The following is a 25,134-nucleotide window of genomic DNA, read 5'->3' as shown; positions in this document are numbered from 1 at the left end:
GGAGTGCTGACTGCTGCCTCCACTACCCCTCAAGCATGCTGGTGGCATAGGGATGATGGGATTATAAAGTAAACATAATAAAACACAGTACTAGGGCATTCAGTGGCCACAGTATATTTGCTTGCTTATCTTTTCCCTGTAAAAGCTGAGGATGAAATTCCTAGTACAACTGCAAAGTGCATGTATACAAAATTGGCAGTTATTAAACCATTAAAGCAGACCACAAATGAATACTGTATTTAGTTTCCTATAACAATTAACTTTCCCTTTTCATGCAATTCCTTGTGTTTTTTGGTTTTTTTTTGTTGATTGTTCTTTCACTCTCTACAATTTCCCATCAAATGTTGGAGTTTTCCTTCTCTGCTTCTCTGAAAGTCTGCTAATAGCTTGATATATTGTATCACTAAGGATAAAGAAGAAAAAGCTTCATTTCACATTAAAAAAAACCCAACTTCCCTGTCCTGGTTTTCTGTCAATCAAACCAACAGTAATTAAAGAGCAGGACAACAAAGCTTTCAGCTGAAGACTGCAGGAAGAAATATTTAAGAGGCAGAGCAGGATAAGAAAAATAAATAAATAAAAGCTTTTTCTGTTAAATATGAGAAAACTGTTCTGAGAAACATTTTAAACATTTGCTAATGAACGGGGACATTTGAAACACATGAGGTTTTAAGGGTCTGAAGCCTTCATCTATTGGAACCTAAAAGTCCCTTTGCAATAATCAAATTTGTTTCCTATCATATTAGACATGGTCTCTGAGAGCTCTCTGAGAACCCTCAGCTCTGTGCCACTCAGACTATTATGAACAGACATCATACAAAAGCTGTTGATTTCATAATCAAAATTTTATTTGACATAAGAAAGAAGAATCAATGTCTTATTTATATAAAATTATGAAAAACAATAAACATGTCCACTCTTTCAAGAAATATCAACAGCTCTCAGTAGAGACAATCAATATAGGTCAGGTACAACTTCTGGGTCAATGAACTTAATATAAGACTATCCAATCTGTTCAAAGAGAAGAAAAGGGCACATGAATTACATGGAAATTTTTCAGTGTTAGAAGATGACTGCACAGTATCAAGGATATTGAAGTTATATGGAAAAACTCATCACACTACTTAGAAAATGCCCTTTCTACCAGTTTGTCATCTTCAGATACTATCCAGCTGAATTCTCAGTACTGAGGGAGAAGAAAAAACTCTTCCAAAAAAGATTTTTTCCCCTCAAACTATTTTTTTCCTGGAATTTTAGATGTTTAACTCACAACATCTTCCTACAGAATCCTCAGAAGAGATATTGACTTGTGGCTAGAAAAATACAGCTTTCTGGCATGGATGATTCTCATGGGTTTCTCCCATCAGAGAAAAAGCGTGACTGTAAGGGTGGATGGTGCAAAGTAGAGTAAGGCAATATGACTGATTGGCTATAAAGTCTTACAGAACTGGCTGACAAATGGCTAATTCATTCCTAATCCACAAAACAGGAAGTTCAGTTTCTTCCTTAGGGACAAGGGAAAGGGCTATGAGCCAAATCCAAGACTACCACCTCTGCCTCCTTTTGCTGTGGTAGGAAAATGTTGCGTCCCTGCTACTATCTGGATTCAAACTGAATTTAAGAAAACTAATTATTACAGCTGTAAAGAATATATGAGTGGAAAGAGCCTTCATGCAGCCCTAGAAAATTTGTCCAGAAAAAGAAATCTTTTCTGTCCCCTTTGTATCTGTTACCTCTCTCATCAATGTTTAGAACTTGCCCCTTCAAACATTTTTGCTAGATTTTTAATATGCTTCTTCCTAAACAAAATATTGCCCTTGGACCAAGACATCCTTTCACCATTCTTTGTCAGGCACCCCCTATCAGAGCACTGTGGATTCAGGGAGGTTCTTTGCACAATAAAGGAAACACACCATTTCCAAGAAACACATTAAAGATATTAGCACTGTATTCTAAAGCAACTATCTTGCCATCTCTGTCCTCTGGAGAACTTTTATCTACTCTGCTTGGACTTCAGGCCATGCATCCTGCTGTGCTCAGTCACTATGGAAAAGCAAAGCTCTTAAACTAAGTGTAAGAAGATAATTTGGTCAAAAATTACAAAGGCAATGCAGAAGATGATCTGTCTTGGAAAACCATCCTGGTTTTCCCCTTCTGTTGTCCCCTCATTCTTTAGACTCCTTTCCTTGTCATCCAAATCATTGCTGCCTTCAAAGAGGCATCCTGTTTAGAATCATGGTGAATACAGACTGTGTAGTCCATCATCCTTTCATAATGGAGTCTTTTTAGTCTCCAGAAGGCACCTGGGATGGAATCAATACATGCTCTGAAAGCTATTGCAAGGCTCCCTAGTGAGGAAGGCTCTCTTCCTCAGTCTGTAACTAATTTTTGAGCAAAAAAAAAAAAAACCCTATTGTTGCAGAGGATAGATAGATATGATTGTTATCTTAGCTAGCCGAATGTCACTTCTACCCTTGGATGAATCATGGAGTGAAATGGACTGTTCCATCCCACCCCGCAAAAGATTGTGGCTCATCCCGCACCTCTGTACCTGCCCCTGAAGCATCGGAGTCTGTAACCCCATTGGCCCATGCCTTGTCCCAGCCCACCTAGGAACCCCTGAAAAGGGGGCTCCGAGCGGCCATGCGGCCTCTTGGCCCTCTCCTCCTCTCTTGGACTCGCTCCCCCTCTGGGGCTTCCCCTCTCCTAAACCCTCCGTTTCTCTCTCCCCTCCCCCGTCCTCCTAAGCCCAGCCACGTGCTACGCCTGAGAGCACGAGGCTTGGGCATCCCTGAATTCTCCAATAAACCTCTTCCCCCAAGAGCAAGCTTCAGAGATCTCTGCCTTCCTACACCCCAACCGTGCGAAGGAGAATACTCTTCCCACAACTGGCGCCCAACGTGAAAGAAAAAGGAACCCACGAATCTCGACACCTCCATGCACGGTAATTACCTGTGATAGCCTCCTCTTCGCTCTGAGCACAGGCTGTCGTTGCTAAGCAACGTAGAAGCCTTATCTCTTTAAAGTTTGCCGAGGCATTTTACCCTCGAGCACCATCGCCTGTGAATAGCGGGCTTTTGGAGCTCTTGGAACTGCCCGAGCAAGGAGCTGTGAGCTGGTGGCACGTGGCCACGTTAAGAGAGCGCATCGAGCACTGCCTAGCACTGCCTGCGCTGGAAGCCCCGAGGGGGGAGGTCTGAAGGTCCCGAGCACGGAAAAGCCGTCCGGAGAGACGCCCGGAGCTCTGAGGGGACCTGTGCAGAGTCCTGAGGAGAGGATCTCTGCTTTTGCGAACTCGAGGTGAGCTACACAGGTCTAAAATATGGGACAATCCCACTCTACCCAAGATAGAGATCTCTACAAACAATTGAACCACCTTTTACGTAGTCATAATAGTACTTTGCCTAAGAAAGAGTTAAAATCCCTTTTGGAATGGGTCCTGCCCCACTTCCCTCATGCGGATCGACCAGCCGCCTTTACCAAAGAATTCTGGGACTCAGTAGGTGATAAGCTTTTTATTGAGATTTACAGGAGAGACGCCGTTGCTTGCAAGTTACTCCCAGCTTTTAGAGCTGTGGCCGAACTGTTCGTTCCGCGAAAGCCGGCCCCGGCCATGTGGCCGGCCCACGCGGCTGCTGATGACTGCGCCGCGATCCCCTTCCGCCCCGCCCCTCCCCCTCCCGCCGCGGCCCCGGCCGCAACCGCCGCGGCCGCCCCCCTGAGTGACGCGGTTCCCGCCGCCCCGGCCCCTGCGACCCCCCACCCAACCCCCGCGCCGCCGGGCGCCGGCCCCCGCGGCCGCTTCCACCCCTGCCGCTTCCGCCGCGACCGCGACCCCACCCCCAACCGCCGCGGCTGCGCCGGCCCCCGCGACCACCCCCCCGATCCCCGCGCCGTGCCGCCTGCCGCCGGGCTCGGCGGCCCCCGCCGCGGCCGCCCCCGCCCCTCCCGACTCCACCGTGACCCCACCCCCGGCCCCCGCGGCCGCCCCGCCCCCCCCACTGGCCGCAGGGCTTGTGCCCGCCCTGGCTCCCCCCGAAAACCCTCTAATAGCAGCGGCTGTTGCTACTTTCGCTGGCTCCTTACAAAGCGCCTTCGCCGCGCTTCTACAAACGCTCAATCCAGCGCTCGCCGCCGCCGCTGCCTTGCCGCCGCTGCCCACGCCAGGAGGGCGCGTGGCCACGCCCCCAATCCCGGACATGTGACAGGAAGCACCGGGAAGCCCGGTGCGCCCACCCCAGCCCGAGCCCTGGCCGTGGGGGGACACCCCGGGTCCCCGCGCCGCGACCCCGTCACCCCCCGACCCCCGGCAACCCCCCCGCGGTGCGGCCCCAACCCCAGAGAGCTCCGGCGGGGCGGCAGACGCGGCCGCCATCTTGGTTCGGCCGGCGGACCACGTGGTGCGCCCCGCACATGCGCAGTTCGCAGTGCCCCCGGTCCGGCCGGTCCCCGTCGCCTCTGCCGCGCCGCCTGCCACTCCCGCCGCGCCCCGTGCCGAGACCCCACCACCCCCCGCCTCCCGGCAACCCCTCCGCGGTGCGGCCCCAACCCCAGAGAGCTCCGGCGGGGCGGCAGACGCGGCCGCCATCTTAGTTCGGCCGGCGGAACACGTGACGCCCTCCCCGCATGCGCGGTTCGCGGTGCCCCCGGTCCGGCCAGTTCCTGCCGCCTCTGCCCCGCCGCCGATGGAGCCTGCTGATCCCCACGCCGCCCGTGCCGCGATGTGCGATCAGCCAGAACCCCCGAGCTCAGCAGCGGCGCCGGCAGGACCCCCGGAGCCGCCAGAAGGAGTTCCACTGCCGCTGCCGGGGAATTTCGAGTCGCTTCCGGGTTTGCCGCTAAAGCCCTCCGTGCCGGGTGCCCGCCCGGAACTCTGGCCAGCCGCGCAACAAGTAGTTCTCGTCACCCCACCGCCGCCCCTACAGCCCCTGGATGCCCCCACTTCCTCTCCTAGGCTGCATCCACATTCCACAGCTGCAGCCTCAGCTTGGAGAGATCCCTCCGCATCCTCAGGTTTCTCCCATGAGCCTTTGCTGACAGTCTCCACTCCTGCCCCTCTGCCCCAGCTGTTGGCAGCTGCTGCATCTAATTCACAGCTTAGCATGCAGCCAGGGAAAGAGGAACAGCACCTGGCAGCTGCTTTGACGAGTACAGGATCCACAAAGAACTGTGCTAGCCCTACCAGTACCACCCCTGCTGCCTCAGTTTCCCAGGATGCTCAGGGGAGCATTGATGGCCTCCAACTGATGGACAGGCATATATCCAAGCCTCATGGTCCCAGAGAGTGGACAGCTGTCCCATCTCTGGACAAGAGAGAATTCCTAGTAGCGGCAGGAGATAGTTGCTTCCCTTTCTCCTATGGTTACCAGCTGTTAGGGGGTACCATAGAAAAGACATCTAAAGCCCTAGAAAGCAGCTTATTAAAACAGACAAGGGGAATATATAAGGCCACACCCCAAAATAGGTTCAGCAAAGCCCCATACGCATACAATCTTTCAAATTGCTGTATAGGACAGCCTGACATGCCCATTTACAGACACTTTCTGAACAACAAAAAAGTAAAAATAAAAGTCTTGATCAAGACCTCAGTCACAGGACAAATAGAAAGCCCATGCAACCTTGTAACGTGGGAGAGAGGCTTTGCTTGTGTCTCTACAGGTGAAGGACTCAGATGGATCCCGGCAAAGAATGTAAAGCCTTACCATACACTGAAATCTGGCAGTGCCCTCACCAATGGCAGTGACTTTGCAGGTGCAAACCAAGAAGCAAGCGTTCAGTTTTGAACTGTGCTAAGACGAGATGAAAACTACCTGCCAGAAACAATTCAAGATTATGGACATTTGTTTTCACATGCATGTTACTTTTATACCCTTGTTGTTACATTTGTTCTCTTATTTCAAATTTTTGTATTGAAGTTCCACCTATAGGTTAACCAAAGACAAATGCCTGGGTAACTCTGGCCAAGACTGCAAGCTCTGATACCATATCTCTAACTGATACAAAGCTCTAATAGACTTTTTCAACCTAGTCAATTATAGAACCTTCCCCAAAAGGTTTTAATAACACTACCTCAGTTAAATTCTTCCATTAGACTAAAACAGTCAAAAGGTTAAAATGCTCAATCAGTAAAGAAATAAACACCACCTTGATTACAATTAAAAATCTAGCTAAACAGTTTATCTGAAGGTTTGAGCTCTGCATCTTGGCTGAAGGAACTCTGTAAAGTAAGCTTGATTGTTTTTAGAGTAATAAGTGTAGTTTCAGTACCAATATGTTATATACCCCAAGTTGTGCAAAAATAGTAATTAAGTCTGTATTTACCTTTTCAAAAGTTTAACGAAAAAGGGCAATTGTTGCAGAGGATAGATAGATATGATTGTTATCTTAGCTAGCCGAATGTCACTTCTACCCTTGGATGAATCCTGGAGTGAAATGGACTGTTCCATCCCACCCCGCAAAAGATTGTGGCTCAGCCCACACCTCTGTACCTGCCCCTGAAGCATCGGAGTCTGTAACCCCATTGGCCCATGCCTTGTCCCAGCCCACCTAGGAACCCCTGAAAAGGGGGCTCCGAGCGGCCATGCGGCCTCTTGGCCCTCTCCTCCTCTCTTGGACTCGCTCCCCCTCTGGGGCTTCCCCTCTCCTAAACCCTCCGTTTCTCTCTCCCCTCCCCCGTCCTCCTAAGCCCAGCCACGTGCTACGCCTGAGAGCACGAGGCTTGGGCATCCCTGAATTCTCCAATAAACCTCTTCCCCCAAGAGCAAGCTTCAGAGATCTCTGCCTTCCTACACCCCAACCGTGCGAAGGAGAATACTCTTCCCTCACCCTATAGTTTCAAAAGACATCATTTACATTGAGATTAAAATTTAATACATTGATTCACATTGTTCCGGAATTAATCTTTCTTCAATTTGAATGGAGCTTTTTGTGTCTCCATAACATCAGGTAACAATAAACTCTAGGGTTTAAATGCTGTTTACCTAGAGCAATGTCACTTTTTAAAAACAAAATACATTTTTTTTAAAAAACAAAAAAATATGTTTAATCCCTCTGAGAAATCCAGTTTAAGAGTACATGTGTTTCTGAACTGCCTTTTTTCAATCTTGCTCCCCACTGTGCTACTCCTTCTTCTGAGTTGTACCAGACTAAACAAAAACATCATATGTCACATTTTCATAATTCTTTCCCCTTCCTATGAAATGTTTGTCTGCTTTCTTTTCATCCTGGAAACCTACTTAGTCTCTACTTGTTTTTTCAAGATCCCATATATCTGTGTACTTTACTTGCTGCTTTATCCCACTAGCTCTTCCAAAAAACATTGCAGTAAGTCATATTCCTTTGCTGTCAGGGAAGGCCTGATATTTCCTCCACTGAGATAATTTCACCTGCCCCAGAGATCAGGAGCCACCAGCACATGAAAAAGCAACCTTCCTCCCTCTGCAACACAACCTTTTAGCAGAACAGAGCAGAACACAGTGCCAACACTCAGAAACTTACAGCAAACCTGAACAAGCAAACAAAACAGATGCCATCTGCCACAGTCTGGAGAGCATATTCCCTGCCAGCCTTGATTCAAGACAGCCAGAATCCATTCAACTTAAAGGCTCTAAAGGAGTTTTTTATCATGTCATGCTGTATCAGTGTTTTCTTGGTAGGGAAAAACAAAACAAAACAAAACCAAACTCAGCTGATAGGATCAATATTTATCTATTTTCATATTGTTAATGGCCTTACTTTGCTGTTTTCCTTTGAGAATGCTGTGCACATGTACTGAATCTTCTACATAATTATAGAAACTGAGGTCCCAAAGAGGGTCAAAACTTATGCTGACAGTTTTTATTCTTTATCCCAAATAAACTCTTCAGCCTTCCAAGAAAATTTAAAAAGCAGCTCATATATGCATATATGTTGAAGTTTATGTATCTTTATCTCCATACCAGGTTAATTTTTACTATCACATATGTCTAGTTTGGGGTACAGAAATGATGCACATTTGTACCAAGAAATATACTAAAACAGAGAAAGTTTTCAATTATTCGGGTGTCTGGATCTGCTCTTGAAAGAATGGGCTGAGGAAAAGAGATGTCTTACATAGTAAGCATTCTCCAAAGTACAAGCACCATATATTAATTTCTGCAGGAAAACAAATGTTCAAACTTGTATTGGACATTTTCCTGAGTGCATAATGACAGAAGATTTTGTCATCCTGGCTTTGCTGGTTTGGTCCAAAAAGGAACTAGTACCCCTAGAACACAATATTATAATGTGACATGACACAAATAAAGCCTCAGCTGTTGTGACAAGATCATCATACATCACACTGTAATGACTGCAAAAGGCAGGAAGAAGTAGAAAACTAAAATTAAAGTGATGGTTAATACAATTTCTGTTTCCAACAGCATTTTAATAAGACAGACTGGTGGAAATCTTACATTGAATCAGATGTTCTTTGATGGCTCATAGCTGCCTATTTACACATAGAGTTTCATCCTCTGACACTGAAAAAAGTAAATTGCAGATAACATTTCTGGAGAGTCCTCTTTTGAATTAATGATTATGAGCAATGATAGTTCAATAACTGTAAATGACAGAATGTTCTGACTGTCACACAACAGTGTGAGTGAGAAGAAAAGGTCTCCCTTTTTTTCCTCCTCTTACTGGCAATATCATAAGAAGAACTTACTCCCCATCACAGCATGGATATGTACACCTATCACCACTGGTACCACCAATTCACCTGCATTCTTCCCTAAGTAATAGTCCATGTCCTCACAATTCATTTCAAAAGAGAACCAAAACCAAAACCGAAAACCTCAAAAAAACAGCACATCAGAATATGCCTAAAATCTTACATTTTCAAAGGATACTGCAAGTCCCAAATTAAAAGGTGTCTAGATGCAATGCACTAAGTGGTGTATAAGGAAATGACCAAAATCTTATTAGTACTCCAACCAGTTTGTTTGTTGAATATTCATCAATATGCAAGAGGTTCATGTTGTTTTTAAAATTATGTCTTTTCAGAGTAGAGAAGTTAGTGCTTTGAATGTCAGCAACTTTTCTGATGGAGAGCCCTGAATCCAGCATGATGTATTAGCTAAAATGACAGCAATCACACTTGCATTGGGTCATGAACCTCCATGAAGCTCTTAAAAAAAAAATAAAAAACCCAAAGAATTTTAAAATTAACCTTATGTAATGAAGGATTTTTGTATAAAAGCTGAGAAATCACTGCTTACTTAGAGTTACCAATAGAAACTCAACTTTTTCCTCAGCAGCACCAGTTACAAAATTTTTACACTGTCTGTATGCTCTTGGGACACTTATAAATATGACAAAAAGAGTTATGAACAGCTGAAAGTAATCACAGATTATTAAAAAAATAATAGGACAAGAATGATACTGATGTGAATATTTTGTATTTGCTAGTACCATGGTTAGGGATTGTTCCAAGTTTTCTGTAAGCAGTATAGTAAGTAATATCCAATATACATCAGTATGAAAATTTTGTTGGAGAAATATAAATGTAGCTAGTATTAATAACTTTTCTTATTCCAATGTCAGCCTCAGTCAGGAAGTGGGAATGGCACTTTGGTGGGTGAAGCAAAGGATTTTCTTTCTTCTCTGCTATTCACTTGCTAAGTCAATACTGGAAAATTGCTTAGGCAAACATTTTCAAAGTTAGGTGAATAAAGAAAGGCAGTAAAGTAGATGCAGCTATAAGACCAACAAGATTCAAGGAGAACTTGAATCACCTAACAAATAATTGTGCTTCATACTGTCCCATTCCAGACCTGCGCATACTCAGATAACCTCAACACATAAATGGTGGTAGACAAGGGGTTGCATCAGAAACAATAAGATCAAGAGGACAAACTTGTTTTGTAAACCACACCATGCTGAATCACAGGTTTCTGCTCCTGAAGGATGATGTATTGATTATATGTAAGGAAATACAGATCCAAGAAAGAGACCAACTAACTCTTTGCCCCAAAATATTTAATCATATTTTTAAAATTATGTGTCTTAGCTCTTTTTAGTTCCAGGAAGCCATTCAAGAGATAACTGTTCAGAAAGAACAATCCCTTTTTTCCTCAAAATCCAAGTCTGAGCCTTCAGAAATCACAACATTTCAAGTCACTTAGCTACTGCAGTACATTTTGTAAAGATGAAAGTTGATTATAATAGCCCTTGGAGGGAGTGATTTCTGAGTCAGAGAAACACAACACTATCTATGACTATGAAGAGTTTATTTTCTTTTAATTTAGTTTGGGGTAGAAGGAAATAAAAGGGGGGTGAGTATTGCAGCAGTTTGGATGAATATAATAAAAGATCATATAATAAAACATCTGTTAAGAACATGTGTTGGAACTCCAGGGTATACACTGAAACTAGTCAGTAATATGTATGAGTGAATGAAAGAATGAATAAATAAGTGTATAAAATAATGATTCCTTCCATCATCCCTCCCCTATGGAGCCCGCAAGGATTTTTTAAGTCTTGTCAAAGATAGAGGAACCTAACATCTCTGCAGCTGTTTTCAGTACAACATCTTCACAATGACAGATCTATTAAACTAGAGAAGAGTTCAAGACTAAAGAAAATATGAAAGGCCACTGTAAAAGAGAAACCATGGCCCAGAGAACTTTTGTCAGTGAGAAAAGGCAGGGGAGGAAATGAAAAGTTCAGAGAAATTAAGTGACCTGCTCTAGAATGCCAGAGGTGGGAACTGAGTCAGAGCTTAATGGTTTCTCTCCATTAGTGAATAGTAGTTGCATTTTAGTAAATAGTTTATACTATTCTTTGAGAGTACAAATGTGTGTTAGTGTGTGTAGACCTCAGTTTACTGTTCCAGAACTACCTCATGGACCCTGCATCATCTCCATTCCAGAGGGTCAGAAGCAGTAATTTTTATCATTAAAGTAACTGAATACACTGCTTATGGATTCTGCTAGGGGCACCTCGCTTTCCATCATTTTGCTACCTTATCAAAAATTACTTTTTCTACTTGTCATATATTAGAGAGCTTCTCTTTAATGAATGACAGGCCTGTAAGTGGACAGGGAAGAGCAAAGCAATTTCCAGGAACTGTAAAAAATGCTATAAGGTCCTGCAGGAAGCCTGTAGCAGCTACAGGAAGAGAGCCAAGATACCCAAATTCAGATAGATATTATTTTAGCCAAGCTTTAGCCAACAGCCCATTCTTCCTCTTTAGAAACAGGTGGCTGCAGTTAAAAACAATACAACCCCAATCACTTACAAGCTAGTTATCTTTAAATTGTTTCCTTGAAAATTGGATGATGATGAGATATTTTCTATATGTCTTTCCCTCTTTGAATTTCTGCTCTGAGTTTCTCCTTACAGGCATGCTGAAATAGCTGCTGGCTAAAAGAAGTAGCCAAGGGAATGCAGGCATTCTCAGTTCTCATTAGGATATTGAAAAAAAGCATTATCCTCCGTCTTTATAATTATAGTGCTGGGGGGGATATTATAGCAGCTAACTGTAAAGGTAAAAAAAATATTTTGTCACATTCCTTTCTCCACTACCTGGATGACACTCTGGAAAATATCAACAAACCATGTAAACAGGGCTTTATTAACTCCCTAACACTGGGACATCAATGCCTTGAGAGGAAGCACGCAGAAATAAGCAACTCAAAATTAAGTAAATATTGGGTGAAATGACATCTATGTTGACACCAATAGGTCTAGAAAGTCTTAGTGAGAAGGGTTCATCACCAGAGTAATTTAAATCCCCAAAGATTTCAGATTCTTCCCTCAGCTTCTATCCCACAGTTCCTGTTCTGTGAATACACATAAAGCTAACTAAAGACTAGCACAGTTGTGGTATTTGACCTGTAATTTAGAAGCAAGCACAAAGAGAAAACAATTAATCAAAAGTCAACTACTCACTTGAAGCTCCATGCCTTGGAAGATTTAAGTCTAATGCCATAGCCCAAAATCCTGCATACTCCCTCTCCCCTACAAGTTTTCTCCTTAGTCCTTCAGTATGCTTTCTACATTCTCTGTATTCTAAAATTTAAGATCATAATAGGTTAATTTTAAAGTAGATCTCAGTAATGAGACAACTAACTGAAAAATCAATGATCAGTTTTGAATATTAGCTTGAGGCCATGTGTTCATTTCCCACATTTTCTGGGGGACAGGGAGAGTGCCTTACTTTTTACTGCATTATGCCTCTCAAGAGGTAAGGTAAATCATAAATTGGTGAGAGATGTTACTTTAGCAGCTATACAAGCTGCAATTTTCTATTCAGAAATAAAAACAGACTTCGGGACTTTTTTATCTTGCCCTGAAAATGTGCCTGAATTTTGCCTTTGAGACATCAAGTTTTAAAATTGAATCACTCCTTGTTCTTTAGTTTTTGGCCCTAATGCTTTTGGATAGCTGTCAGAGTACAAGAGTGTGCTCACCTCATGAATGGACCACAGACACAGAATTGGGAAACCATGAGACTGTCACTGGTTGTTTGCAACTCTCCCTTGGCTTAGGTGGGAGAAAAACTGTGATCTATAGGAAAAAAGGTATTGAGCACTTTCACCAACTTTATTCTGGCTTTTCTGCCCCAATCTAATTGTATTTTAAAATAGAATAAGATCAAATTAAACAGTCTGTTTATTTTCTCCTTTTCCTATGCTCCCCAAAAAAAAAAAAATTGTTAGGTTTAAAACTTTTAAACTAGTACCAAAACCAATCATATATGGACACAGTTCTCACTGCAGAAGAGAAACAACTTTTAAACATGCTGGCCTTGGGTTGAAGTCATTGTGTTTACTTAAAATGTTGTTACAACTGACACAAACACATGTAGGCACACACAAAACAGAGTCTATTGATAATTGCAGAATTATTGACCAAAAATATGAAATAGTGTTTCTTTCCCAAGGAAGTAAACCACTGTCATAGCCCAACATTTGATGCCTCTGGCACTGTTTAGTTGAAGTCTTGGTCCTTTCAACTGGCACGCAACAAAGTGGACCCTTAAGGCAGGGGAAGGCTTTGTGTGGTACCATCCTGCTCCCCACCCACCTGAGCTCACTGCTCATGACTCAAACCTGAGACATAAACTCAAGAGGAGACCAGAAGCTGGCTTCAGGAGGTGCTGTGGAAATAGTATATCACCTGCTGGGCTGTCATCTTTCCTGGTGAGCATGAAACAATTCATTCTTATGTGTATTAATCCTGGTGTAACAGAATGAAACCATGAGGCCTTAAGGAAGATGGCGGTGTGGAATCAATCTCAGGTACCAGAAACAGCAATTTCTTCTAAAATTGTTTTTTTTGCCTTATTGTATTGCCTTATTGGGTTTGTTTGCCTCATACCCCGCAATTAGGCTGAAGGATGTATGAAAACAGAATAGGTGGTTGCCACGTTTCTTATTGAGAGGTAAAAATTGTCTGTCACAAATGATTTATGCCATAGACATAAGGTGTTGTTCTGTTTGGTTTTTTTTCAGTTATCCCTTATATTTTTTTTCTTTTTTTAACCCGGTCCCTGAACTTCACCCTTGTGAATTTGCCTTAGGCTATATCCTCTTTTCCCAGCACAATGCCACAAAGGTCATTCCTGGTCATTGGAGGTTGTGGTTCCAGGAAAATTCTCTTGAGCTCCATTACCCCAAAACAGAATATAGAGTGGTTTCAGGGGAACAAGCAACTATAATCCTGAAAATAATATTTCTGTAACTCTAAAAATATACTATTTGCCTGTCAATTATCAGTTAATAGGGCTAGCATGACCTGACTTTCTGAAAATGGTGTTTTGATTAATCAAGAAATATTAGATGAATTCTCACATAAAGTATAAGATAATTTTTAAAATTCCAGATCTTTTTAACAAGCAAAAGTCAAGATACTCCTCAGAAAACACTTCTCTGTGAGTATTACTTATAAGTGAGCAAAACCTTGTTGGTTGTTTTTCACTTAAGCTTGCTTTAAGAAATTATATTTATTGTGGTATTTTTCATGCAATATCTGCCCAACACTGTCTGCCAGGATTAAGCATTCCTGCCTGAAATTTTAAAAACTGGCAGTATTTTTACCAGTTGGAAAGAGAGTCCAGTTATGGCAAATTTCAGTCAAAACTAGCACTGACTATTTCCTAAGATGCCTGGCTCTCTATGTCCTAAGATGCCTGGCTCTGTGATGGCATTCTTCCCACAGGATGCCAACACCTTTTGCAATCTGGGCTATCTTCTGCTGCTGATTGCATCCCTGTCATCACTCCACAGAGCTGGCAGTCCAAAGCCACATAATTTTAAAATTATCTATTTGAGGCTATCCTTTTCTGCCATTCAGCTGCTGCTGACCCCTCAAGGTGTACATGTGTGAATGTGTGAGGTGTTTGAGACCTCCTTTTTTTTTTTTTTTTTTTTTTTTTTTTTTCTTGCAAGTGTGAAAGGAAAAATACTTCTTGGTTTCCTTATAATCAAAGGTGACACTTGCAACAATTGACTTCTATTTCCTATTTTGGAGCTCTGAAAGAAAAATCACATTAAAACTTTAGGAAATAGTGGCTGTTAGTAAAATTTTAACAAATCAGGGCTGGAATTAAAAGCAGTGTGTTCTCTGGTCTTGTAAAAGCACATGAGATCTAATGCACACCCTGGTAGAGTGTGACTGCCAAGCACACAGCACTGATGAAGGTGCAGCACTGAAGTGACAGGAGATGAAATACTTGTGAAAGATGCTGGGAAAAACTTCTTTCTGATAGAAAGCTTTAATGTTTCCAGAAAGCAGGCTGGATATTAGTTGCAATTTTGCTCTTCCCTGGAAGACTCTCACAGAATGACCTGCACGGAATTCAATTTCTTTCCCTTGAAAGGAGGCAGAATTGAGTCAACCCAGCCAGAATTTGAACCTGTGGCTCAAGGGAGTCTAAGTAATTCAACCCTTAGGCACGACTTTTAAGCCATCACCCTCCAGCGTATGATAAAAGGTATTTTATAAAGAAAGGAAGTGGAATTGTAATGAGGGGCGTTTGGGTGAATCATAAAGTGAGACAGGCTTCAGATATTTTTGGAAGGGGTCATAAAACCACTTTTTTTTTTTTTTTTTTCAGATTATGGGAATAACAGCAGAAAACAACTGGGTTAAAAACATCTTCCAAATACTGAGGTGAACTCAAGATTTTATACTATTTGAGAAAGTTTAAAAAAGTTGTAGTGTGGGACTTTTTTGTTCTTGTTAGTTGCTTCCTCCTGACTTTTTGCCATCATCTGCTCCTGAAAAACAGCTTGACAGGTGGCAATGTTTGCAGCTCTATTTCTAACACTTCTGAAACTAAAAATAATGGAAACCATATGAAAAAGTTCAATCCCTTTTCTGGTTCCAAACTGGGGAGCCGAAAGTTCAGTAGAATGTTCATGAAAATCTTTATAGTAGCAATTTTTTTAATACTTTACTTCTGAGACTTTCTCTCTCAATTTATACATAAAATTAATGGTGAATGTGACCTTAGCAGTGGTGTTGTTTCTGCCTTTGAAGTAAATTTAGGTTATAAAAGTAAATTTTTCTTTTTCTTGGAAATTCTTAAACTTTGTCCCTATAGGGACAGCATTTTTTTGTTTAAATCACATAGAGTTTGGATTTTGCTCAAAATCAGGAATATTCCCATATGATGCTCTTTAATATAACTGCAGATATTGATATTTTCCCTATGAAAATGTATGCACCAAATTGTATCTGGTGTAAATGAGTTCCATATTTTTCAGTAAGTTTTAAATGAGTTGCCATTGAATTTTGCTGAATATTTCCATATGTTTCCATTATAAGAAATCAAAATAAGAGCACTTAACTTATTTCAATACATCATTCATTTATAGATACATATACTGCCATAATTTCAGAGAGGAAAGCTGTTTTTAATGTTCACAAAGATACTGCAGGGGCTGGAGCATATCTCCTGTAAAGGATGAGACAGCAGGGGGTATTCAGCCTGAAAAAGAGAAAACTCCAGGGAGACCTTGATGCAGCCTTCCCATCCTTGAAAAGAACTTGTAAAAAAAGACAGAGAGTGACCATTTGGGCAGATAGTGACAGGATGAGGTAGAATAGTTTTAAACTAAAGATAAGATATTTATATTAGATATTTGGAAGAAATTCCTCACTGTGGGGCTTGGAGGAGCAGAGAGTGAGAAAAATGCTTCATAAGACTTCGTTGCTGCTGGGGCTAAAACAAGACAAAGGTACTCAGTTCTCATTGTTAGAAATATAGGTGTTAAACTAGGATTTTTCATGGTAACCCTTTAGAATTTCCATGTTGCTGTGGATTGTCAGTTCTCAGCTCCAGGTCTGGGAATTTAGAAGATGGGTTTGGGCTTTTTGCTTTGTTTTGGTTTTTAGACTGCATTAATCCATTCACAGTCCTGTTGCTATATACATATATATGTATATATACATATATACACACAAAACCTATTTTTCCTATGATGATAAATTAGAAACATTATATTGCATTAGAAAAGGGCAGTGTTCAATACTCTTCAAGTGCATCATCCTCTGGTCTAGTAGAGAGGTGTTGTTGAGTGGTACACACTTGGTAGAGCTGAGATTGTACCTCTCCAATGCTACTGTGACCCTCAGAGTGATGGAGCTCACCCCTCAGTTTTACTATGGGTAACTCATTTGTTGCTGTGACATGCCAGCTTGATTTAACTAGCACATATGAGCAATGGCAGCACAAGCCTGACTCCTGAGTATTTAAAACTAGCTGCTGAAGGCAGATGGCATTCTCCAGTTCTCACACTGCTCTACTGCAGAGAACTAAAGTTTAAACTATCAGCTACCTGCCATTTTTGAAATTGCTGCAGATAAAAACTCTTTGATGATTTCAGATTTCTGCTGCTTGCTTGCAGGCTTACAGAGAATAATTGCTACCATAAGAAAACTACTGAAATAGACAATAAACTGATTTTGGCTGGAAGTACATTGTAATTCTGTTCTATATTGGTATGTGCTGCACCACAGAGACAAGTGTTTCTTATAAACAACAACAAAAAAAATAGCTAAACTGAGGTGGAAGAAAAACAACCCACCAGTTTAATAGTTCTGATTCAATAATCTGTGAATCAGCTAACGTGGAAACTTAATTGTTGCTGAAAAGATTAAATAGGCTACGTCTGGTATAAAACACGTGGGGCCATATGCCATCCTGGAAGGCTGCAGAACAACATAATCCAAAGACCCCCATCGTCAAGGGAAAACCATTAATGTCATATGTTTCTCTCACTCTGCTTTGAGGTCCTTTTGCTGCGCTGTGTTAAATGTGAGGATCATCTAGTCTCTGTCTTCTTCCTCATGATCTTACACTTCACCCGGCCTAGGTCCTGTGGCAGCTTTTTCGTAGTGGTCCCTACCTACAATGGTACTGATGATTTATTTTCATTGTTTAGAAAACATGGCCCTCAAAAATTTTCAGACTTCTTTAACTGTGCATTAAAATAATATTTTTTTTTTTGTTGTTTTCACCTACCTGAACAATTTATGTAGTCTTATCCTCAGAATTGAACAAGACTTTTCAGAATCACAGGAAACATGAGGTTTGAAAGCATGTCTGAAGGTCACCTAGACCAACCACTCTGCTCAAAGCCTGGTCAAATAAAACAAGATGCTCAGGATGTTACGCAGCTGAATTTTTAATATTTTCAGCAAGGAAGACTCCACACTCTCTCTGTAAACCCAGGGAATCTTCTCTAGTGCTTGATCAACAGAAACTACTTAATGTTGCAGAGGATAGATAGATATAATTGTTCTCGTAGCTAGCCGAATGAAATCATCCCACAACTTAACTACTTTTTTTTTTTTCCTTATGTTTTAAGGAGATGTCTTGTTTTTGTTTTTTTTTTAATAAAAAAATAACAGGTTCCCATCCTGTTATTGGGTACCACTGAAAGGAGTGAGGCTTTGTCTTTTTTACAACCTGGCAATAGGTATTTATTCACATAGACAAGATCACCCCTGAGCTGCTCAATCCTACTCAAGGATACTCAGCTTCATATCTTGAGGCTTCATCTCTGTCACTCATGATAAACTTTATAAATTGCATAGCATCTGAATGTAAACAAAACTATTTACAACAAAATGCATCTGTTCATTCCTTTAAACCCATTTATTGCATTGATTCTAAATGCCTTAATTACTTAATCAAATATTGTATAGCCTCAAATCAAATGCCTCATGGATATCTAAGAGCACTGTACCAGTACTGTTGTATTTATTAATTTAACATATGCTCCTCTCAAATCAAAATGTCACATTAGTTAGATGGAATCTACTTTACATAAAATAAATAAGAGTGAATCTTTACTAAGAATATAGTTATTTGGATTTATTGATTCCTCTTGAAAACACTAGCACTTTTGTAACCACTTCTCCAAGTTATCCCCAGCATTCCAAAATTTTGTGAACATTGACAAAGATATGTCAGAGATGGTCTCAGATAGTTTCTATCAAAGTTCTTCGGTATAAACTATCAGAAATATTAATGAAAATATATCAGACTTAAATCAGTGGTCTAACAGGCTTCAACCATTTCTCAGAACTGAAATCATGTCAATATATTCTATGAGTACATCTTTCAGGTTGTTCCAAATGCAGAAGTTAATTATGCACTGAAAATGTTTGCCTTTTTTGCATTGGTATAATATTTACCATTAAACTTCTCTTCCTGTTTCTAACCATAAGTTCCAGTATTCCAACCCAAGTCCATCAAAATGGACCATCTTTATCCCATTCCTATGCAGACTGAGGAAGCTGAAGGCAGCAGTCAAATTCATAACACTCTTCATTGCTTCTACTTTGGCTTTGTGCTAAATGGATAAAAATTTCAAAGTTCTTTTTTGTTAACACTCCCTTTTTTCATTTGTTCTTTGATTCATGAGTAATCTAACTGCTGTCTCTGACAATTTGAACCACTTTAAGGGGACAGGAAGTAACAGAGTTTCACAGATTCTCCTTTGCACCCACACCTGCTCTCTCAGCACAAGTCCTAGAAGATTTTGCAAGAGCAACATTCTAACTGCCATGTTGTACACAATTTCCCAAACCAGAAATTAATTTCGAAAGTCTCCTTCCATTATTTTCTTTTCATACCTGATCATTTTTCTTCTGGGTAAGGAACATAACAAAAATAACAATTTTATTTTGACAGATATTGCCTTTTTTTTTTTTTTTTTTTTTCTTTGATAAATCACTCCTTTCTGTCTGGTTAACACCCAAGGATTTTAATGTTTTATTCAGATAAATCTTCTACCCTTCTACTAGTGTTTTGGGTCCATAATTTACAACTTTAGGTTAGATTTATTTAGTGTTGGGACCCAGCAGCCATTTAAAGGTGCATTCTAAACTAACTTTCCCTTTGTGCAGATGAGTCTTCCAGGATATACTTCACATAGCCTATCCTTGCTCTATGAAAAGAACAGAAATTTCTATAACCAGAATTCTACCACCTTCTTCTTCCTTGTTGCTTGCTATCCCCTTTTCTATCTCCCTACTCATCTCTCGCCAGCTGCCTGACCTACTAATACAATTTGTGCTGAATGTTCTGAACCTTTGTTTTCCAGGTCCTTTTTTGCTGGAAAAGTGTCTGTGATACAATCTACCAATTTTATTTGCTTAGAAACCTGGCTTCTCCATGCTCTGGAGCTGCCCATTCAATCTAACAGTTTGATGCTTCTAGTCTATTTGCCTAATGGTCTTTTGTAGAAGTACTTGCACTCCTTTTATCCACAGGAGAAACTAATAATAACAAAAATACATTTTCATGTCATATTGATCAATTATTGTTCATAATGTACAGAGAAAGGCTCTTGCTAGAAGCAAGTGCTAAAAGAACTGGCTCTCCAAATGTCCTAAAATGTTTAAGAACAATTAGGCCAACCAACTCAATCCCATCTCTTCATAAATGCTCAAGAAACTCAAATATCACCACTATTCAATGAGTAGTGAATCACAGTGTCTACTGTATAGAAATCAGGTACATTTTTCCATTTATGTTTTCATGGTCAAATTGTACAACTTCCACAACAAATAGAATACTAAAATAGCTTTTTCTACCTGTCTATAGTTTTCTAATTCAAAAATCTGGTTTATGGTCATCTCCTCCTTTAATCAAAAGTTTCTAATATTGCCTTTTATTAAATTGGAAAATGATGCTACCACAGATGAAAGAAAAAAAAAAAAAAAAAAAAACAAAACTAAAATAACCCACAAACAAACAAGCAAAAAGCAGAAAAACAAACAAAAAAAATCCCACAACAAATCCTCCCCAAAAACCCAAAAAACAAACAAACAAAAAAAAAACAAACAGAAAAAACCACACACAAAAAAACACCCTAAAACCAAAAGAAAAACAAAACAAAACAACAACAAGATGAGGGGGGGTGGAGGGTGGGGGAAGAAGATCAAGAGTGCAAAACCCCACAGAATAAAAAGCACTGGCAGCTAAAGATATTTTCCTATTTTTTTAAAGCCAGGTTTGCTGCACATTTAAATATATGTTTATCTCATACATCCAAGTCTTCATAAAGCTGAGATTACTACATTATGTGGGTATATGTGGGTATACACACCACCACCCCCCCACACACACCTCTCTTGATATTTCCGTACTGAACAAGTATCGATTTCTTTCCTAGACCTCATTTCATATTGTGCCTTGAAAATTAAATGATCTATTTAGTTTCAATATGGCCCAGGATTCTAATTGGATTTTGAGGCAGTAATTTATGTAATATTAATGGATACTTTCAGAAAACCGCTAATTAACAGCTGACCTTTATTTTTTCCTAAGAAAGAAAGCAAGAAAGAAAAGAAAGAAGAAAGACAGAGACAGAAAAAGAGAAACGAAAAATGAAACATAAAAAGAGCAAGTAGTCTGAATTTAAATAGCAAAAGCCAGCATACATCAGAGACATTTTGGGGACCATCAAAATACATTATGTATTTGATCACCTTATGCCTATAAAAATGGCTAAATAATTTTAATGCAATTCAATAAAATGTGTTTTCAATGAGAAGGTTCTGCTCTGGGTGATAGATTAAAAGCTTCATATAACCTAGAGATGTTATAAGCTACTAACAAACAAATTCAAAGTAAAAGATTATATTTTCTTTGCTTCTTTTATGTAGCAAGATTTCTTAATTTTCTGCTTTTTTTCTTTTTTTCTTTTCTTTAGCAGTATAAATAAATATATTCAGAATAATTTAAATGCTTTAAGAAGAGAAAAAGAGGAAGAGTCAGAGCTATCACCTCATCATTAAAAGAAGAAATCCACTTGCTTGTTCAGAAGCTGTTTTAATTCTTACTTATTGCCATGTAACCCCATAAAAATCAAGGATTTAAGGAAATGTACCCTGGGACACCCAGAACAATACTGAACCTCAGAGTGAATTGATACTTTCACTATGGCCTCCAGAATTTAACATGGTAACATTTTGAGAAATTTTCTTTAGAAACACTTTGTATCAACAGTTACAGATCTATCAAACAAAATATTATGATGTGTAAAATGGAGAATAACTGTAACAAGTAAATGATTCATTCTCTGTTCATCACTGCTTTGTATTGCCTTTACACTTGCATTGTTGCTATTGCATGATATTTTACTCTTTTGTACTTTAATGTAAGCTGTTCAATGAAAAAGATGAGTAATCAGGGCTATAAATAAAAAATCTACATGTACTCCGCATCAAGATATACATCAGGTTTAGGTCTGGCCTGGTTCAGACTAATCCAAATGACTGACATGTCAGTATTTACTAACAAAAGCTAAGCCTCTTCAAGACTGTTTAAAAAATCATTAAAAATGAATAAGTAAGTCTTTAAAAAGAAAAAATTCCTGTTGTGGATAAATCAGTCCAGTGGAGTTCTTAAGTGTGAATACAAAATTGGATTTAGGGACTTCAAAGCTGAGCATTGCAATAGGCAATTATTTTTCAGTCCTTTACTCTTATCATGGGATCCATGATCTCCAGTTAGTCAGTGGGGTGTCTGATGACTTGCACAGAAAAAAAAAATACCATCCTTTAGCACAAGATTCAAGAAGACTACAAAATAGATATTTTCATGAGAGATACACAATAGTTTTTGGAATCTAACAGCACTTAGATATGAGGTCTAGACAATTTATTTCTGTTAGTATGGGAACAATAACAGGCAGGATTACCTGAGGAATTAAGAAGTCAGGACTGCAGACACACATTTAGTATTCTAAATGTTGTTTACTGAAATTTAGGTGTGCATATGCCATATTTTCATAGCAAAGAAACAATTTCTAGCATTTCTTTGGCTTCAATCTCTGAATCTTATGATTAATGGCGACCTGACTTGAGCAGTCTGTGAAAGATAGTTGAAGACATACAGAAAGAGGAACTCTACCAATTTCTATCATCTGTATCAAAAATCCCTTGCATGAGTCAAAGTATGTCAGAGCCATCTTATTGATAACTGACCTTTAAAGATTATGGTGAGTTCCTTTTGTACTCAGTAGACACCACAGGCCACCCTCAGGGGCAGGGACAGTAAAAGGAGTGTGTGCAGACATAACTGAGAAAGTTTTGTCTGGGAAAGAATCCCACACTTGTAAATTTAAGTTTCTTCAGAATTATCCACATTTCTTCTTGCCTATCAGTTCACCTTTCCATTATGTTAGTTTTTCCGTGACATCACTTGTTTATTGATAGCAAGTCATGTTAGACCTTTAAAAATAGTTTAACACAGTTTTTTTTAATATTTAAAGAATAATTTGACTCTGTAATGTCACATGTGTGTGTGCTTATGTGTATTTTTTTAATGTGCTTTCCTCCACCAGCGATAAAGTCCAGCTTACAGAAATCATATCTGCTTGCAAAGCATCTGGAACCTGAGAAAATATTCATCCCTTTCTATAAGAACAACTAATCAAGGAATAGATTCTTCAAATCTTTCTAACCACCCAAGCATAATTTTATTTTCCTTTCAATGAAAAATATGCTTGAAAGCATCAGCTGATATGCCCCCAAAAGTTTCTTTCTTCTGTCCGAATGCATGAAAAGCAACAATAAATGGTATCAAACCCCTTTTCTTCAATTAAATATAAAATAAGTAGAAAAGAGATGAATGGAGAAATCCGGTTATTTGATCAATGTCAGACTGCAGATCAGTGGTGAAGCTGGGAATTAGAGCTGTGTTTCACAGTTGCTGGCTAATGTCTTCCTGATCATTATTTAGCATCACCTTCTCTAGCAAGAAATTATAGATTAGGCTTACAAATTCTCATCAAGTTGTTAAGACAAGATTTTTTCCTCAAAGGGTCGGTGGTGACTAGACAAATTTACATTTAAATGACTGAAGCTAGCCTGTTTATTTCCATTAAAGATGGATGAGGGTTTACTCTCAGGAAGCAGCTCACAGATAGGTTTGCATTTTTCTTAACTTTTTCCCTCCCTTCATTGAAGTTAAGCACTGACAGGAGTGAATTGAATTCCTCTTCTTCCTATTGTGGCCATGTGCTTTTGCATTTTCTTAACCTCTCTTTGTTTATGGGCCAGGCACTGTTCAGGGATCAGAAACCAGGTTCAGAACCCTCAGCGGCAAGAGCATCAGGAATGTCACTTGAGGAACAGAGTAACACAAATTATCGTCATTATTCTTCACTCCTCTAAGGACTGTTTCCAGGTCGTAGACACCTATTGTGGATGCTTTGGGAATAATGAAAACCATTAACAGATTGTTAATGTGACTTGGTAACAGACCAAGCAGAGACTTATAAAACAATAAAGCTTTACAATCAATCTGATGTGTAACTAGGCACTGATGGGAGCAGGTATAACATCAGTTAGGGATGAATTTTAACTCTTCTTATCACCCTGGTGATACTGAGACACTGAAAGCTATCTAGGTCAGATGCATAAGTGTTCTGAGGATCAAAACCTTACGGGAGTCTTTGTCACCTGATCAGCTGAGCCTGATGTGGAACCAAGTAAATGAGCCAACAGGCATCCTCTGAAACTGGGTGAGGAGTCTGGATCCCTCCAGGTAGCAGAACTGAGAAAAGGGTTACCTGGGGTTAGTTCTAGTTGGTGTTCAGGCTTCCTTTTTGGCTTAGTTGTTGTTTTGTTGGAGTTTCTTTATTCTATCTTTCTTAAAGCGAAAAGACTAAGACAGATCTGCCATGCCATGACAGTGTGCAACTGTGTGCTTTGAAAATGCTCAGTAAAAGAAATCAGAAAAATAAAATTAGAAATTTATTTAAAAAATCAGATTTACTTTACTCTTTCACTGATCCTTTCTGCTGCCTTGGCAAATCACATTGCCTGTTTGGGAATGAGTTTCCTCACCTCACCTTTGTCTGATTTGACCTTATTATATTTCAAAAGAATTTCCTGCTTCCTGCCTTCTTCATCTCTCTCTGACTCTCTAAATTCCCTCCCTCCCTCCCCTCCTCCTTCCTCTATACCTTCCTTCCTTCCTCCCTCCCTTCCCCCCTCCCTCCCTTCCTTCCTTCCTCCCTCCCTTCCTCCCTCCCTCCCTTCCTTCTTTCCTTCCTTCCTTCCTTCCTTCCTTCCTTCCTTCCTTCCTTCCTTCCTTCCTTCCTTCCTTCCTTCCTTCCTTCCTTCCTTCCTTCCTTCCTTCCTTCCTTCCTTCCTTCCTTCCCTCCTTCTTCCCATCAAAGCTGATGTCCATCCTTGTGTTGCCCTTTGTTTTACAATGCTGACATTTTATATATTGATGTCTGGTTTTGGCATTCTACATTTCTGGATCTTTGGGCTGAATATCTTTACAGTCTGGAAGAGCGCAGCACTGACTATGCTAATACAGGAGCTAAGGTTTAGAGCATCATAGCAGGTGATAACAAGATATTTACAGCCCAAGCAGACTCAGATTGAGCTGTGCACTCTGTCATTTCCATTTTATGAGCTTGCTCCATAAAACTGCTCCCATATGGTTAAAGTTAGGGATAAACAAACTGATCAAATAAGAAACCACTCACATCTTTGCCCAAGGTTCATAATGAACTCTTTTTTTTTTTTTTAATCTCTGAAAATATTGCTTATGCAAATTTCAAAATCTTCTCTTGTTTTTGTCTTCTGGATCTTTATTTCTTAATTTAACCTGAGACTTATAAGCAGACGGAA

The sequence above is a fragment of the Lonchura striata genome, chromosome Z, assembly GCF_050655825.1.
Source record: "Lonchura striata isolate lonStrDom1 chromosome Z, ASM5065582v1, whole genome shotgun sequence".
Taxonomy (NCBI): domain Eukaryota; kingdom Metazoa; phylum Chordata; class Aves; order Passeriformes; family Estrildidae; genus Lonchura; species Lonchura striata.
The sequence above is the reverse complement of the archived record's forward strand: the minus strand, read 5'-3'. Positions refer to the sequence as shown.